Source organism: Canis lupus, chromosome 5, assembly GCF_048164855.1.
Source record: "Canis lupus baileyi chromosome 5, mCanLup2.hap1, whole genome shotgun sequence".
NCBI classification, from domain to species: Eukaryota; Metazoa; Chordata; class Mammalia; order Carnivora; family Canidae; genus Canis; species Canis lupus.
Genome location: NC_132842.1, coordinates 11,792,313 through 11,808,925, shown reverse-complemented (window position 1 = coordinate 11,808,925; position 16,613 = coordinate 11,792,313). Strand labels below are relative to the sequence as shown.

The 16,613-nt window shown below is 36.6% G+C and overlaps 1 protein-coding gene across 1 annotated transcript in view; it reads left to right on the top strand.

Annotated features, from left to right (window-relative positions):
- The window catches only part of MALRD1 (MAM and LDL receptor class A domain containing 1), a 755,529-nt gene that overhangs the window by 430,160 nt on the left and 308,756 nt on the right, over window positions 1-16,613 (top strand).

Below are 16,613 nucleotides of genomic sequence, written 5' to 3'. Positions count from 1 at the left end.
CTACAAAGCTGTGGTCATCAAGACAGTGTGGTACTGGCATAAAAACAGACACATAGATCAGTGGAACAGAATAGAGAATCCAGAAGTTGACCCTGAACTTTATGGTGAACTAATATTCGATAAAGGAGGAAAGACTATCCATTGGAAGAAAGACAGTCTCTTCAATAAATGGTGCTGGGAAAATTGGACATCCACATGCAGAAGAATGAAACTAGACCACTCTCTTTCACCATACACAAAGATAAACTCAAAATGCATGAAAGATCTAAATGTGAGACAAGATTCCATCAAAATCCTAGAGAAGAACACAGGCAACACCTTTTTTGAACTCGGCCATAGTAACTTCTTGCAAGATACATCCACGAAGGCAAAAGAAACAAAAGCAAAAATGAACTATTGGGACTTCATCAAGATAAGAAGCTTTTGCACAGCAAAGGATACAGTCAACAAAACTAAAAGACAACCTACAGAATGGGAGAAGATATTTGCAAATGACATATCAGATAAAGGGCTAGTTTCCAAGATCTATAAAGAACTTCTTAAACTTAACACCAAAGAAACAAACAATCCAATCATGAAATGGGCAAAAGACATGAACAGAAATCTCACAGAGGAAGACATAGACATGGCCAACATGCACACGAGAAAATGCTCTGCATCACTTGCCATCAGGGAAATACAAATCAAAACCACAATGAGATACCACCTGACACCGGTGAGAATGGGGCAAATTAACAAGGCAGGAAACAACAAATGTTGGAGAGGATGCGGAGAAAAGGGAACCGTCTTACACTGTTGGTGGGAATGTGAACTGGTGCAGCCACTCTGGAAAACTGTGTGGAGGTTCCTCAAAGAGTTAAAAATAGACCTGCCCTACGACCCAGCAATTGCACTGTTGGGGATTTACCCCAAAGATACAAATGCAATGAAACGCCGGGACACCTGCACCCCGATGTTTCTAGCAGCAATGGCCACGATAGCCAAACTGTGGAAGGAGCCTCGGTGTCCAACGAAAGATGAATGGATAAAGAAGATGTGGTTTATGTATACAATGGAATATTACTCAGCTATTAGAAATGACAAATACCCACCATTTGCTTCAACGTGGATGGAACTGGAGGGTATTATGCTGAGTGAAGTAAGTCAGTCGGAGAAGGACAAACATTATATGTTCTCATTCATTTGGGGAATATAAATAATAGTGAAAGGGAATATAAGGGAAGGGAGAAGAAATGTGTGGGAAATATCAGAAAGGGAGACAGAACATAAAGACTGCTAACTCTGGGAAACGAACTAGGGGTGGTAGAAGGGGAGGAGGGCGGGGGAGTGAATGGGTGACAGGCACTGGGGATTATTCTGTATGTTAGTAAATTGAACACCAATAAAAAATAAATTAAAAAAAAAAGAAAAGAAAAAAAGAATTACTAAATCAGGAAAAGACCTGGCAATGTAATTTAAATTATTAACATCTGATTTTCCTCTATAGAAAGACAGAAACAAAACTGATTGTGTAACATTCTAAGCTTAATTTTTAATCACTTGAGTTCTAGTCCTAGCTCATCCACTTACTTACAACCTTGAACTTAATACTTAGTCCCTCTGAGTTTTCATTGACTCATCATAAATGAAGACACAACTAGTCACCATTGACTAAATCCTACTCACAAAGTGGTTTGGTCCAAGAAATGAGAGTGACAGATCTATCCTCCTATATGGTAAATTGTCCAATGTTATTAAAAAAATTAGTTATGTTTTAAAAAGTTATTTCTCTTGAAAAATTCACTTCATTTTATTTTGTGTGTTTCTACACATATAACTAAAGCAAATTCAAAGGAAAGAAAAAATAAGTTAATTTCTAAATGAAATACTTTTTTCCATCTTCATGTAATTCACTCGTCACCTTAAGACACAAAGATTACATTTGTTCCAGATACATCACTTTAGTGAAAATTTATTGTCATGTGACTGTAGGCATTAATATAGAATAAAAATACATAGAATAAAAATATAGCATATAGAATATGGAAAATTGTGCAGTTTTTTACTAAATGTTTCCTAAACAAATAGTTTTGCTTTCCTGGTATTTCCCTAAATTAACTCCTTTATTACAGGAGTAGTTTAAGAGTCACAAATATGTATGCTAGGAACTGTTACTCATTTTGTTTTCCTAAAAAAGAAAATTATTTCATGATTTGAGCCAATGAAAATAGATCTCACTAAAATAGAATCTGTATTTCATTATAAAAGCAGAACTCATTAGTATCAGTGAAAAACTCTTGGGAATAAAGGTGAGGATAAAAACATAAGTTTTGGTTGTAAATATACCTAAATTCAAAGTCCCAGCCTGTCAGTGACTGGTTAGGTAGACATTTCTATGAAACTCCCTTTACCATCCTTCAGTAAAATGGAGCTTGCATTCTTTAACTCAGAGGGTTGTGCTAAGAATTAATTACATAAAATAGTATTAAGTGTTATGTTCAATAAATGTTAAATATTTGATGTTCAATGAATGTATCCACTACTGTGGTTGTGATGTATAATCAAAACTACACTTTACAACAACATTGATATTGAATTATTGCTCAATGGTAGCATACCTTTTGCATCTGATTGCATGTATGTATCTCAGAATACAAATTTTTCAGATCAGACTTTTTATTGAATTATAATTGACATGGAATATTATATTAGTCTTGGGTATATAGCATAGTGATTCAATATTTTTGCATATTATGAAATGATCGCCTGGAGAGGTCTGGTTATTACCTATTAGTATAAAAAATTATTACAATGTTATTGACTATATTCCATAGGCTGTACGTTGCATGCCCATAAATTACTTATTTTATAACTGGAAGTTTGTAACTCTTTTTTTTTTTTTTTTTGGAAGGTTGTAACTCTTAATCTCCTTTACCTATCCCAACTGTCCCCTGACCCTCTCCCCTCTGGCAACCACTAGTTTGTCCTCTGTATCTTTCTATTTCGTTTGTTTACTTTTTTTAGATTCTACACATAAGTGAAAGCATATGGTACTTGTCTATTTCTGATTTATTCACTTAACACAATGCCTTTAAAGTGTATCTGTGTTGTTGCAAATGGTAAGATTTCATTCTTTTTTTTTTTACAGTTGAAAAATATTCTTTTGTATATCACATCTTCTTTAACATTTTTCTCAATGGACACTTAGGGTTACTTCCATAACTTGGCTATTGTAAATAATGCTGCAGGAAACACGGGCATGTATATATATTTTCCAATTAGCGTTTTTGTTTTCTTTGTATAAATACCCATAAGTGGAATTGCTGGATCACATGATATCTAATCTACTTTTGAGAACTTTTTGAGGAAAATTTTATACTGATTTCCACAGTGGCTGAACCAGTTTGCATTCCCACCAACAGTGCAGGAGGGTTCCAGGGTTCCACATCCTCACCAACACTTATTTCTTGTGTTTTTGATAATAGCCATTCTGATAAGTGTGAGGTGATATCTCATTGAGGTTTGGATAAGGCAGCCTATAGAAGAGTCTTGTTTTTCTTATCCATTTAGCCATCTTATGTCTTTTGATTGAAGAGTAGTTCCTTTACACTTAAAGTCATTATTAATAGGTATGTACTTACTGTCATCTTGTTAATTGTTTCCTCACTGTTATTGTTGTCCTTCTCGCTTCCTTTCTTGGTTTGTTACTTTGTGTTTGTTTTCTTTATATTTAGATTCCTTTGTCTTTTACTTTTGTGTTCTTAACTATAAGCTTTCTTCTTTGTGGTTATTGTCTGGTTCACATATAACACGTATATAACTGTCTCCTTTAAGTTGACAGTAAGTTAATTTTGAACGTATCCCAAAGTTTTATATTTGTACTCCTCTCCCCTGCATTTTTATATTTTTGATAACACATTTAACATATTTTTTATTTTATTTATCCCTTAACTCATTGCGGTAGTTTTATTTTACTACTTTTGTCTTTCACCCTTCATATTTGTTTTATAAGTTGTTGATCCACTCACTACCTTGATTACTTGTCCTTTCCAGTTAGATTTTTAACTCTCATATGTTTTCTTACTAGTAATTAGTACCTTTTCTTTTTAGCTTAGAAAAGCATCCTTTACATTTTTGGTATGGTTGGGTTCAGTGGTGATGAACTCCTTTAGCTTCTGCTTCCTGGAAAACTCTTAATCTCTTCTTCAATTCTGAATGACAGACTTGCCAGGTAGAGAATTCTTGGTTGGGAGTTCTTCCCTTTCAGAACTTTGAATATATTATGCTATGCATGCCCTTCTGTTGTATAAATTTCCTGCTGAGAAACCTTCTGATAGAGTTATAATGGCTCCCTTTTATACAGCATGTTGCTTTTCTCTTGCTTTCAATATCTTCTCTTATTATTAATTTTTACTATTTTAATTATAACATGTCTTGGTGTCTTTCTCTTTGGGTTCATCTTTTCTCTTTTTTTAAAAAAAGATTTATTTATTTACTTGGGGGGAGAGAGAGAGAGAGAGAGCAGGAGGAAAGTCAGAGGGAAAGAATCTCCAAGCAATCCTCCCACTGAGTGCAGAGCCCAACATGAGGGCTCAATCCTATGACCCACAAGATCACAACCTGAGCCAAAGCCAAGAGCTAGTCACTCAACCAACTGGGCCACCCAGGCGTCACCAGATTACCTTATTTGAAACTCTCGGGCTATCTGGACTTGAATATTTATTCCCTTCCCTGAATTAGGAAAGCTTTCTTCCATTATTTCTTTGAGAATTCTTCTGGCCCTTTCTCTCCCTCTCCTCCTGTGACTCCTATAATGAAAATGTTATTCTGCTTGATACTGTCCCAGTGGTCCCTTAAGGCATTTTGTCTTTTTAAAAATTCTTTTTTGCTTTCATTTTCCTGCTGTGATTGGGTGTTTTCCATGGATTTGCTTCTATTTTACTGATTCATGCTTCTATTCCATCCATTCTGCTGTTGAACCCCTACAGTGTGTTTCTCAGTTCAGTTTTAATTTCTCTTTGGTATTTTCGTCTATTTTCTATCTCCTTGTAGAAGTTCTTTCTGTGTTCATCCATTCTTCTCCTGAGATCTGTGAGCCTCTTTATGGCCATTACTATGAATTCTTTACTAAGTGTGCTGCTTATCTCAGTTTCATTAAGGTCTTTCTCTGAGGATTTTCCTTGTTGTTTGGTTTGGAATATATTCTTCTGTCTCCTCATTTTGCCTCTCTCTGTTTCTCTGTATGTATTGGGTGAAATGGTTACCTCCCTTCATCTTGAGAGAGTAGTCTTGTGTAGGAGTTTTTCCATGTGAGCCAGAAGCACATCCTCCCCTGGCCACCAGAACCAGGCACTCTATGGGCATCTACAGTATGGCTTGAGTAAGTCTGCTGGCTCTGGGGCACCCCTGGTGGCTCAGCGGTTTAGCGCTGCCTACAGCCCAGGGTGTGATCCTGGAGACCCAGAATCGAGTCCCATATCGGGCTCCCTGCGTGGAGCCTGCTTCTCCCTCTGCCTCTCTCTCTCTTTCCTCTCTGTGTATTCTCATGAATAAATAAATAAAATCTTAAAAAGAAAAAAAGTCTGCTGGCTCTGAAAGAGCCACAGTTGCTGTGCAGGGAGATTAGGGCTCCCACCACTTGCCCACTCCATTTATGCACCAGATAGGTAGAGTTAGGGTGCTCATCTGACTTGCTTGTGGCTTGGCTGCTACATGGGGAAGACGGGCTCCTGTCACTCGCCTGGTCTTGATGCAGCTCTGATAATGCACAGAGTGAATGAAATGTGGGGAGCTTCCCCCAGCCTGGTTATGTGGCAGGGAGAGCGGACCATGACCTCCATATGTTAGCTAGAGGGAGGGCACCAAAGATGGCACCCATTTGTTCTATCATCAGGAAGTTAAGATGAGTGGCAAAAATGGCACACACCAGCACTTCCATCCCTGGATAATGTCCTCACAGGTTCCTGACCCTCTGGCAGTCATTTTAAAATTAGTGCATCTCCCTTGCTTATGGTTTAGGTACTTTCAAGTCTATTCCTCTTGTGCTAGATCTTCATGTGAGTGCGTTTGCAGGTGAGCCCTTTTAGAGTGGGATATATGTTCCTTATAGTTCTATGATTCTTTTGGTCCCTATTGTGGGGTTATTGCATCTGGGGCAGGGCCCCAGGGAGGCCATGCCTCTTCCTCTCCTAGCCTTTGCCAAATGTCTTTTTTGTCTTTTATTGTAGAAAGGCTAGTCATCTAGTTCTCATGGGGGGGTTTCCCTTGTTTGTTTACAGAGGAAAATTATTACATGTATAGCTAGAAATTTGTTGTGTCTAAGGAAGGAGTTGCATTTAGGGTATTCCTACACCATCATCTTGAACCACCCTCTCTTCCCAGACTAGATTTTACTTTTGTGCAGGTAACCCATAACAGTCATTCCTTCACAAGGACTGTCCCCAAAAAGGGTGCTTTGGCATGGCACCACTCCTCTTCTGCAGTCCCTTCTCTGAAGAGCCCAGAAGGACAAAAAAAAAAAAACTAAAATTTCTCTCGAGATTTTATGACCTGCCTGTTGAAACAGAATATATAAATTGAACATTTAGTGAAAAAGAAGAATTTTGGGAGCTGTGAAGGACACAGCTTATTATTCTGAGGAGTAATCATGGTGGGCAAAATTTGTCAAGGAAAGTTTTGCAAAAAGCTCAACCTACCAGATTGTGTTGGGTTTGGTATGGAGGCAAAAGAGGGAAACACAGAAGGAGATATTCCTGGGAAGAGACAGGGGAGACTGAGCCAGAGGCAACACCTGCATAAATCGAGACCATTTCAAAAGACGAGAAATAAAGAAAGAAAGAAATAAAAGGCAGAATTCTTGCCCCTATTGTGTCTGCCATCTGGCTAGGATGCTTTCAAATTAATGAGCAGGTCAAAATCCAGCATGGTTCCACAAAGAGAGAAGCCTAAGAAGTACTCTGTAATGATGATCAAAAATACGTATCATATTAATTACCAAAATAAAATGATTGCTCTAAAATTCCTGAATATAATATACACAATGAAAGATGTCTCTTTTGCAATAAATATCACTAAATGCGATAATCATGTTTTTTTTCTTAAAAAAAAAGTGTTACTGGGTTTAAAAAAAACATGGCAGAAAGATAGTTTTTAAAAAATACTGTTAAATGTCTATAGGAATCAATCGGAAGAATCATAGGAGTTCAACCTGACTTGACAGGAAGACTTCTCTCTCACAATAGTTTAATTTTACATATTATTAGTAATATAAAGTTTGTTACTATGATGGAAGAGAGACTAAGGTGAATATGAGGGAAACAAATACTAAAGCAAAGGCAGTGCACAAGGCAGTGCAAAATCTTTCATGTGCGAAATCCTTCCCTGTGTAGCCAGGTGTCACATGCAGCAGTGTACTCACAGGACACTCTTGTGCAAACTTTAATCATTATATTTAAGTTCCTATATTTATATGCAAGCATAAATCACAGCGGTATTTGCTGCACGTATTTTATTAGGTAGGCATTTCTGATTATCGAATAACCCTAGAATATACAGTTAACTTGGTTTTTGGATAAAATGCAGACTATTCAGCCATCAGCTATTCCAAAAGAGGAGCCCTTCGGTATTCTAGTCAGGTGTTCTCTAACAGTGCTAGGGTACTTCAGCAAAGCTCATGTGTGATAAAACAGCAGTGGCCTCTAGAGCATGTTTTTAAAGTCAGCTCTCTCAGAATTCTAACTAGATTTCTCAAATGAACACACACACACACACACACACATACACACATATGCATGCACACTCATCTCATTTTTGCTGCTGTTTTAACTTGCCAAAGAGTAAAGGTATATGAATCAGGTCTTATTAATATTAATATATACTTTGTTATTTTGCTCCCTGAACACTGTCACTTTGTTATACTAAATTAAAGCCCTGACAGAAACATCCAATTAATCCTCACTAAGAAAATGCATTATTGTGTCATAGTTAATAAGCAGTTCAATGTAATCACACCTTGATCATTCTCTGGAGCAGTTCAGTCCTTTGCATGGTGTGGTTAGAACCAAAATGTCTAATATTAGTTCCCTTAATGATTGCTCAAACAGAAGTTAAAATGAAAAGTCACTCTCCCTTCAGATGAACAAATAATCTCTTTTTTTTTTTTTTTCTGAGAAGGATAGGGAAGGAAATGTCAAAACAGCAAGAAGAAATTTATGAGTCTTAGACTACATGTTATCATAAAAGGAGTCTCTGGGATTCAGTCATAATCACAGGGTATGATGTTGAGCTCAAAGCTAGTTCCCATGCCATGCTTATCAAACCCCACAGAACATGTGAACCACAAGTAGAAGCTCCCATCCCAGATGAAAGGAAGCTTCTTCTGGCCAAGTTAGCAGAACTGTAAAAACTCCCTTTGGCCATGGGCTGCCTGTAGAACACTTTGATAAGCCCAGAGGAATCACAGGCAAAGATCCTACCTTAATGAGGATATGAATGAACCCCGTGGCTTTTGCAGATAGGAAATACCAGAAACTTAGGGTTCAGGCAGCACTGGATTCTTGCCACACAGCACTCTTGAGGTGTGCTTCTTCACCCCAAAGACCCAATGGAGTAGCCTCCAGATACAAGAAGTGTCCTAGGAACAAGGACGGCATTCAGACAGGGCGCGAACAAGAATGAGGGGATCATTTTAGCTCTTCCATCTTACTTAGGGTTTTTAAGTATATTTCATAGGCTATGAGCTGCTAAAGGCATTTCCATTTGAAACAGAAAGAAAACCCAATAGCCTTACTTCTAGCTCACTGACAGAACAATTTCCAACTGTCTGTGCTTTGAGCAAAGTACTTCACAGTATGCAGATTAACTGATGTGACAGGATATTTATGCCACTGAATCAACAAATAGTTATAGAAATCATTTCATGGACCCCCTAAACTACCCGTTTGTAAAACAATGCAAAAATAGTATCTACGAAAAATATATAAAGGAATTATGGTATACTTTCACAAATTCAGTCACCTACGGAATGCATAAGTAAAATGCTGAGAATCTTAATATGTAACATGAAAGATATTGAGTTTTGGGATGCCTGGGTGGCTCAGCAGTTGAGTGTCTGCCTTTGGCTCCCCTATTGGGCTGCCTGCAGGGAGTCTGCTTCTCCCTCTGCCTCTGCCTCTGTCTCTCTCTTGCTCTGTGTCTCTCATGAATAAATAAATAAATCTTTAAAAAAAGATATTGAGTTTTATATTGCGTATCCAAATACTTGAAACATTTTATTTATGTACGTAGAACTGAGTGTTTGGGGCTCAGACCTTCCTTTCTCTGGTGTGGTCAGTTTGGGCTCCTGGAGGACTTTGTTTCATCATAAGCCCATGGAGTTTCCACACTTAGACACCATCTTTCCTATTTGATAGCTTCCAGGAATTCGGGGTCCCTTCTTTACTGATATCCCTTGACCATTGAGTCTGAGACTTGACCTCATTTACTCATGGCAAAACTGAGGCATTCCCAACACTTCTGACATGTGTGACCTTACAGTCACATCAACTCTGCAGCTTCCCAACTACCTTCCCTTCACACATATCATCCCATTTCTCTAATCCTTGTTTGGGAAAACTTGATTCTCTCAAAATTTGGTAACTCCCCCGTTATGTGTCGAATTACATCCCCCGCTCTCCCAAAGATGATGGAGTCCCAATTCCATTCCCTGTGAACGTGATCTTATTTCGAAATAGGTCCTTTATGGATGACCAAATTAGAATGAAGTCATCAGGGCAGGCCTCAGTCCATACTAAGAATAAAAATAAAAGGATAAATTCAGACACAGAGACAGACATGCACAGTGGGAAGACAATGTAAAGATACAGGAGAGGGCCATCTACAAGCCAAGTAATGTGTGAGTCTACAGCAGCTAAGAGAGAAGCAAATAACTGATTTCCCCTCACAGCCCTCAAAAGGAACCAGTTCTGCTAACACCTTAATCTCACACTTCTAGCTTCCAGAACTGTGCAACAATGCCTGTGGCTTACATATCTGGTACTTTGTGATGGCAGACCCAGGAGACAAATAGGCTCACTAAATGTTTGCCTCGCTTGCCATGGTACCAGAGTAATCTCTCTAGAGATGCTGTAAAAGCCTCATAACCTACCTTTTTTGTTTCCAAGTGTGTGGTCTTTAGGAGGTCTTAGGGTTTGATGAGAGCCAACTCCCAAAGCCCAATCAAAGTTTTCAACCAAGGAGTGTTGCCAGCCACACCAGCCTCTCTCAAAAGTACAGGAGGTACCACATTCATTTTCATCAGTCTCATCTCCACAGTCATCTACAAAATTACAGCTTTGCTCTGGTTTATAACATTTGCCATTCTGACATTCTCGAAAGCCAGGGGGACAGATACCCAGAAAACAGAAAACAAATGAAGATGAGGAAATACTACTAACATATCTGAAAAGCTACATGACATCCTTACTTAGCTTAAAAGCTAGTAAGAGGAGATTCACTTTAACACATAAAGAAACATGGTGTTCTTAGGAATGTCAGTTATCTGACCCCTATCCCTATCCCTCTCCCCCTCCAGGGTTTTGGCCGATAGATCACTCACAAGGATTACTCAAAATGAAAAAAAAAAAAAAAAGTATCATTTTACTGATCTAGGAAAGTATCCCAAGTCTCCTCAAATACAGCATTTCCTGTAAGTTCAAGGATATAAATTAGATCTGAAAGCCAAAGTGAGGCTTTCAATTTTTTATCCTGAAACAAAATCTTTAGGGTACTCAGAGCTTATGTATTACGGTGTATTTGGAAGTATATTCCATTACTACCTACACATTTCAAGATTTATCAGAAACCAAATATATACATGGTACTTCCTCAAAAGCAGGGGTATGAATATATAAGTAATATTCAACATTCTAACAGATATTCTCCTTCAAAATGCATATATATCTGTCAATCATTTAGAATTTTAGAACCAATTTCCCTACATAGCAATGTCAACAATAAATATTTTTTCCCACAAAGCTTAAAATAAAGGGCAATGTTTTTGAAGACCTGAGTTTGAATCCTAGTATTGATACTTCTCAGCTATGAGACTTGGCTTAATTAGCTAAGCTCATTAAAGAGACTACTGTTGTTATTCTCAGCATCTAGAATGGTGCCTGGCCATTTGTAGGTGACCAAAAAATATGAGTCAAATAAAGAGAGAAGTGAAATACAGTGCTCTGGAAATGACAAAGCAGTTCCATATTCACATTTAGGGTATAATTGGTATCCTGCTCCAATATTACAATAGGGCATAGCACCAGGGTAACAATATTTCAGTAGAAAAAGTCATTTGAAGATCCATCTTGGAATATCCACTTTCCGGGTGCTCTGTGACACTATGGTATCTGAGATTTTCTTCCTTCCTGTCTTTCCCATCTGGTAGGTAGAGGAACCAATAATGCCTTCCTATTTTACTTCTACTTGAGCTTCTGTGGCCTGGGGTTGTCTGGTGGCGGAGGATTGGTGTGGATTAGAGCTGAGAAGTGATTTGGGAAGGTGTTCTGGGAGCTAAAATCTCCTGCTGATAAAATCTTACAAAGATTTTACAAAGAAGCTTTCATGTCCTCGATCAGTCCCACATTTTAGAAAATAGATGGCTAAGAGGGAAGAAGTGGGAGGAGATGGATGTGATGCCATGTAGAAACCACTGAGGGGAGAAGACGTGTTCTGGAAGCTTCTAGCCATTTTGTGTGTTAAGCTGTTTCTGGACTGTTTGTTCAAAATTGCCTAATTAAATGCCCTTTACACTTGCAAAGCTTTTGAAAATAAGTTTCAACCATGCATTCTGCCTCTAACAAAACTTTCTTGTCTGGGTTAATTGCTAACATTTTCTTTTCTTGCAGCGTGGGATTAAACTATTTTTATTTAGCTGCCCAGTTCAGTTTTAGCAGATTGGGGGTAAGGCAAAAGACCTTTAATGTTTCAATCACAGAGCTTGACTCAGAATCAGAACTTTAAAGCATTTCAGAGCTACATAGAAATGGAGATCATTTACATTAACCTTCATTCATAGATGAAAAATAAATGAGGATTATAGATGTTAAATGACTTGATGATTTTTTGATAGCAGAGGTACAATTTGCACCCAGGTCTATTATCTTCTGAACTATTTTTTAAAATCTATTGACTTGAAAAGAAGAGCAGTGATCCAGGTTCAACTATCACAAGACTAGACCACCAAGAAAGAGAAATGGTGATGTTGACTACCAGACAAATTATTTCTCATGGGACTGTTGAAAACTTGTGAAATTACTAGATCACTTAATTTTACACAAGTAGGCATTTGTATTGATTCCGTCAATTCCAATTTGTTTGGGGGAGTAAAAACAAAACTGGTTCTTAAGATACTTTTCTCCAAAGTGACTGAATCAAGCTTATATTTAATTCTTTTAAAACAAACAAGAAAATAATTTGAACATGTTTCTAAATGGAATCACATTACAAATCCCAATATATTACATATTCAATACAGCTCATATTTTAGAATAATCATAATTTTTAAGTTCTAAAACGTAATAGCTACATAATTAAAAAAGACATTAATTTAAATATTATATAATATTAATTTTGAACAGAAAACCCTTCACATTAATAAAGACAATTTTACTGCTATCATGTATCCTACCCATAAAACACTTTTTTGCTAAATATCAAGCAATAATCAAAATTATCAACTAATGTTATTTACCTATTTCCAAATTATTTTCCATGTCTGTTGTTTTGTCCAAAGAAATCAGCTACTAAGGGGGAGGGTGTATATCTTTAAGTGATTCTGATATTAAAGCTTCTATGAAATTATGTAACTTTGATTTTTAGTAAAAATATATTTTTTAAATTAGGCAGAGAACTTCTTAGTGGGCAGGTTTTTTTTTTTTTTTTGTAAAAAAGAACAAATTATGAAAGTAAAAAATCTCCAATCTAAATAAATCTTAGAGACGGAATCTGAAGCTTAACATGCTGAGATGCAAACTCTGATTCTTCCCCTCCAAATTTTTTCAAGTTAACAGCTTTCTTCAACTGTGTTTATGGCAATTCTATAACGCCAGTTACTCAGAGGGAAAACAAATCTTGTAAGGAGCTCTGTGTAATTGAGTCTGACTCTACTTTTTGATGTTAGACTTGATTGCTGACAGCTCTTCCTTTGTGTTCCACATCTGGAAACCTAATAAGATAGTCCAGGTGCTCCCTTTATTGGCAGGAGGTTCAAACCAAGTACGTCCTTATCTGTGCACAGAAATTCTCACCCCAGACCCATCCTCCAAATACTATAAAACTCTAAGTCAGTTTCTTTTCCTTGGTCTCTTAAAAAGGATTGAAAATGTCTATTACTCACATAATGAGGCTTTCTGTGACATAAGGGTAGCTCCAAGGCATATCTGAAAGTAGTTTTATATTTTTAAATTTATTTTTCTATTTGAGAGAGAGAGCACAAGCAGGGGAGTGGCAGAGAGAGGGGAAGAAGCGGACTCTCCTCCTGAGCAGAGAGCCAAACGTGGGGCTTGATCCCAGGACCCCAGGATCATAACCTGAACTGAAGGCAGATGCTTAACTGACTGAGCCGTCCAGGTGCCCCTGGTATTGTCAGTCTTAACATCCAAACCAAATTTTGAATAGAGGCCCACCTTCTAAGTATTGGCCCAAGTTGTGTGTGTGTACAAGTTTTTATCTCATAACTCATATACAATTTTTCACCATTACTATTTTGGTCTAAGTGACTATCATTTTGTGTGACTTTATTACAATGCTTTCCTTTCTGATCTCCTTTGACCCTTTATGGTCCATTAAACAAAAGATAACCATATGATATTTTAACATAACTGAATGTCACTCCTCTATTCCAACCTCTATTTAAATACTATTTCCCATTAAAACGAGCCAGGTCCTCTTGAGAAATGGTCTGTTTAGAACTAAAAACAAAAAAATTCAAAATGAGCCTAGATTTATTTCTGTACCAGAAAATAAGAAAGTGCTCAAAAAATTATAGCATTATGATGAAAGTTTTAAGGATCCAGCTTTTAGAGAAACTTACTGGTCAAATCAGAGGCAATTAGAATATCAAGATTAAGTAATTTGTGCCCAATTTAAACACAGTAAGAAACAGTAAAAATGTATGAAATTATTCTTCAGCAACAAACAACTAGAAACTTGGGCAAAATACATAAACAAGTGTTTTCAGATATTGAACATAAGGAAACACAGGACTGTGTGAAAAAAGGCACACCCTATGATCACCCCTAGATTTCTGCATGGAGGCACTTATGAACTATAACTCCAAAAGGGTCAGCCTACCAGAAAATGGACTTACACATAGGAGGAGACAGAGTTTGGGACATCTAGAATTTTCAATACTGAATGGTGGAGGAAAGGGAGCTAGACAGAGAAGGAGATCCAGAGATATGCTTAAGTCTTTGGATTCTAGTTTTTATATTTGTAGGTAAAATCCAAAAGAATAGATAGAAAACAAACTTCTAAGACAGCAATAACTAGGAGCTATAAGCTGAAAAACTGCCAGAATCCACAGAGGGCCATATATATGTGAATTTCTACCCGCCAGAATAGAGAGAGAGTGATTGGTGAATACACAGGGTATTCAGTAGGAACTCCAAAAAGGTACACTTTAGTATGGGGCAAAGTAACTCTGGAAGGAAATAGTCTCTACTATAATCTTAAGACCAAATCTGGCCTACCACCTGTTTAAGTAAATAATGTTTTATGGGGACTTAGCCATACCCACTTGTTTACACATCATCTATGGTTACTCTCACACTAAAATGGCAGTTAAGTAGTTGGAATCAAGACCATATGGCCTGCAAAACTGAACATAATAACTTTCTGAACATGTTCTTTTAATCTCAACTTGTTTTTACATTAGATTAGTTTAAAAACTAAAGTTTCCTGAGTTGAAAAAACATACAGAAAAAAATTCACAAAGAGAAAAGGGATAAAGAAATACAAACTTCCAGTTATAAAATAAATAAGTCACAGGGTTGAAAAGTACAGCATAGGGAATATAATCAGTAATACGGTAATAACTTAATATGATAACAGATGGTAACTACAGTTATTGTGGTGAGCATTTTGTAATATATGTATTTATCAAATCACTGTTGTCACCTGAAAATAATATAATATTGTATAACTATACTTCAAAAAATTAATAGCAAAAAAATTGCCAACTTCTAACCCAAATACGTCTTTAAATAAACTTAAAACTAAACCTCAAAAGGACCAAACAGAGCTGTTAGCAACTTAAGTTCTTCTAAAACAAAGTTCAATGCTTTTTAAAGAACTAACCAAGTTTCAACACTTAGCAATTCAGATTTCACAATTCCACCATCATATTAAAAATTACTAGAATGTGAAGCATGAAAATGTGATCAATAACCAGGTGAAAAAATAGTCAATAAAAGCAAATATAGATACAACAGAGGTGATGAAATTTTCAGACAAAGAAAGTAAAGCACAAGTGTGCTCAATGCATTCACCTTACAATAATACAAAATCTACAGAGAGCTCTTTGTAATAACAATATTAAAAATTATATGTCATCAATATACAAAAATCAATTACATTTCTGTATGCTAGAAATAAATAACTGGAATCTGAAATTTTTAAAAAGTCTTTTAAAAGAGCATTTCAAAACGTACACTTGTAGGAATAAATTTAACAAAGTAAGTGTCTGGCCTTTACACTGACAACTACAAAATATTGATAGGAAAAGAGACTCTAAATAAATGGAGATATAAGGTTTATGCATCATAAATCTTAATATTGTTAAGAACTCAATTCTCTTCAAATTTATCTATAATTTCAGTTTAATCACAATCAAAATTTCTGTAGGATTTTGTAAAAATTTAAAAACGAATCTAAAATGTTTATGAAAATGTAAAGCACCTAGATTAGCTAAAAAGTTATCAGATATACAATGCCTGATTTCAATAAGTACTTTAAGGCTATAGTAATTAACACTGTGTGGTACTAAGAATGATCAGTGGGTCAGGATATATAATTCTAAAAATGTTTTTATACTTTGTAAAACAATTAGAGGCATATCTTTGACCTGGAGCTCCAGATACTTTATCTGTAGCTAAGATGTAGTACTTTCTATTTCATATGAAAAGTTTCTTTTTTTTTTTTTAAGATTTATTTATTTATTCATGAGAGACACACACAGAGAGAGAGAGAGAGAGGCAGAGACACAGGCAGAGGAAGAAGCAGGCCCCATGCAGGGAGCCCGACGTGGGAGTCGATCCTGGGTCTCCAGGATTACGCCCTGGGCTGAAGGCTGTGCTAAACCACTGAGTCACCCAGGCTGCCTGAAAACTTTCTTATATATCTTGTATGGACATGGAGACAGAGAAACTTAGATTTGAATCCTACCTCTGCCACTTATGACTCATGACCTTGGGCAAATCATTTAGCATCTCTGAACCACCATCTATCTATATAAAATGATAGTTTTAACATGAACTAAAATAGTTTTAGGATCATCAGGTGCTATACGTGGGAGTGTGCTTTGGATACTCTAAGGCACTTAACAAACTTTAGGTCATTTTTCCTATTATTAATGAAAAATAAGCATGGGAAAGGAACAAAAA